Raw genomic sequence first — 3186 nt, 5'->3', positions numbered from 1 at the left:
AAGATTGAGTATTGATGATTGAAGATCGAGGATTGAGGATCGTGGATTCTGGATTGAAGATTGAGGATTGGGGATTGAGGTTTGAAGATTAAGAATTGAGGATTGAGGATTGAGGTTTGAGGTTTGAAGATTAAGGATTGTGGATTGAGGATTGAGGATTGAGTGTTGAGGATTGAGGATTGAAGATAGAGTATTGAGGATTGAATATTGAGGATTGAGGATTGAGGATTGAGGATTGAAGATTGAGGACTGATGTTTGTGTACTTAGTGTTGAGGATTGATGACTGAGGACTGAGATTTGATGATTGAATATTGTGGATTGAGTAATGAATCCAGAGAATTCAGGATATTCTATTGAATCTTGAGGAATGAGAATTGATGGTTGGGTATTGAGGATTGATGGTTGAGGGCTGTGTGTTGAAAATTGAGTATTGAGTATTGAGGACTGAGGATTGAGGTTTGAGGACTGAGGATTGAGGATTGTGGATTGAGGATTGAGGATTGAGGATTGAGGATTGAAGATTGAGGATCGGGGACTGAGGATTGAAGATTAAGGATTGAGGATTGAGGATTGAGGATTGACGATTGAGGATTGAGGATTGAGGATTGAAGATTGAGATCTGATGTTTGAGGATTGAGTGTTGAGGATCGATGTTAGAGAATTAAGATTTGATGATTGAATATTGTGGAATGAGTAAAGTATTCTGACAATTCAGGATACTCTATTGAGTATTGAGAATTGAGGATTGATGGTTGAGTATTGAGCATTGATGGTTGTGGGTTGTGTGTTGAATATCGAGGATCGAGGATTGAGTGTTGAGGATTGAGAATGAGGACCGAGGTTTGAGGATTGAAGAATGAGGACTGAGGATTGAGGATTGAGTTATGAGGACTGAGGGTTGAGGATTGAGGTTTGAGGTCTGAGGATTGAGGATTGAGTATTGAAAACTGTGAATTAAGGATATTCTATTGAGGAGTTAGGATTGAAAATTGATTGTTGAGGATTGAGGGCTGAAGATTGAGTATTGAGGATTGAGGACGAGGACTGGTGGTTGAGGATACAGGCTCGAGGACTGATGATTGAGGATTGAGGATAGAGTATTGAGGATTGAGCATTGAGGATTGAAGATTGAGGATTGAGGAATGTGGATTGAGGATTTAGAATTGGAGATTGGGTATTGAGGATTGAAGGTTGAGGATTGAGGATTGAGTATTGAGGATTGAAGGTTGAGGATTGAGGATTGAGGATTGATGATTGAGGATTTAGAATTGGAGATTGGGTATTGAGGATTGAAGGTTGAGGATTGAGGATTGAGTGTTGAGGATTGAAGATTGAGGACTGAGGATTGGGGGTTGAGGATTGAGGATTCTGAATTGGAGATTGGGTATTGAGGATTGAAGGTTGAGGATTGAGGATTGAGTGTTGAGGATTGAAGATTGAGGGTTGAGGATTGACGGTTGGGGATTGAGGACTGAGGTTTGAGTATTGAGTGTTGAGGACTGAGGATTGAGGATTGAGGATTGAGGATTTAGGACTGAGGATTGACGTCTGAGGATTGAGGATTGCGGATTTTGGATTGAAGATTGAGGACTGAGGGTTGAGCATTGAGTGTTGAGTATTGATGTTTGAGGATTGAGATTTGGAGATTGAAAATTGTGGATCGAGTATTGAAAACTGAGAATACAGGATATTCTATTGAGTATTGAGTATTGAGCATTGAGGATTGATGATTGAGTATTGAGGATTGATGGCTGAGGTTTGTGGGATGAATATTGAGGATTCAGGATTGAGGATTGAGGACTGATGATTGAGTATTCAGGATTGAGGATTTACGATTGAGGGCTGAGGATTGAAGATTGAGTATTGGGGACTGAAGATTGAGGATTGAGGATTGAGGATTGAGGATTGGAGATTGAGTATTGAGGATTGAAGATTGAGGGCTAAGGATTGAGGATTGAGGATTGAGGATTGAGGGTTGAGGATTGAAGATTGAGAATTGAGAATTGGGGATTGATGGTTGAGTATAGAGGATTGACGGTTGAGGTCTGTGTGTTGAATATTGAGGATTGAAGACTCAGGGTTGAGGATTGAGCATTGTAGATTGAGGACTGAGGATAGAGGATTGAGGATTGAGGACTGAAGGTTGTGTATTGATGATTGAGTACTGATGATAGAAGTTTGAGGATTGAGGATTGAGCGTTGAGGGTTGAGGACGAGGAGTGAGGGATGAGGCTTGAGGTTTGAGGACTGATGATTGAGTATTCAGGATTGAGGGTTTACGATTGAGGGTTGAGGATTGAAGATTGAGTATTGAGGACTGAAGATTGAGGATTGAGGATTGAGGATTGAGGATTGGAGATTGAGTATTGAGGATTGAAGATTGAGGGCTAAGGATTGAGGATTGAGGATTGAGGATTGAGGGTTGAGGATAGAAGATTGAGAATTGAGAATTGGGGATTGATGGTTGAGCATTGAGGATTGATGGTTGAGGTCTGTGTGTTGAATATTGAGGATTGAGGACTCAGGGTTGAGGATTGAGCATTGTAGATTGAGGACTGAGGATAGAGGATTGAGGATTGAGGACTGAAGGTTGTGTATTGATGATTGAAGATTGAGGATTCAGGATTGAGGATTGAGGATTGAAGATTGAGGATTCTGGATTGATGGTTCAGGATTGCGGTTTGAGGACTGAGGATTGAGGGTTGAGGATTGAGGAGTGAGGATTGATGTCTGAGGATTGAGGATTGAGGATTGAGGATTGAGGATTGAAGGCTGAGGATTGAGGATTGAGTGTTGAGGATTGAGGATTGATGATTGAGGATGAAGAGTGAGGGCTGAGGATTGTGGTTTGAGGACTCAGGATTCAGGATTGACGTTTGAGGATTGAGGATTGAAGATTGAGTATTGAGGATTGAAGATTGAGGAATTAGGATTGAGGATTGAGGATTGAGGATTGAGGATTGAAGATTGAGTATTGAGGGTTGAGGGTTGAGGATTGAAGATTGAGGATGAGGACTGAGTGTTGGGGATTGAGGATTGAAGGTTGAGGATTGAGGATTGAGGATTGATGATTGAGGATTGAAGATTGAGGTTTGAGGACTGAGGATTGAAGCCTGAGGATTGAGGATTCAGGATTGTGGAGTGAGGATTGAGGATTGAGGATTGAGTATTGAAGATTGAGGACT

This window comes from Calliopsis andreniformis, unplaced genomic scaffold (assembly GCF_051401765.1).
Source record: "Calliopsis andreniformis isolate RMS-2024a unplaced genomic scaffold, iyCalAndr_principal scaffold0089, whole genome shotgun sequence".
NCBI lineage: Eukaryota > Metazoa > Arthropoda > Insecta > Hymenoptera > Andrenidae > Calliopsis > Calliopsis andreniformis.
Note: the sequence above shows the minus strand (reverse complement) of the source record.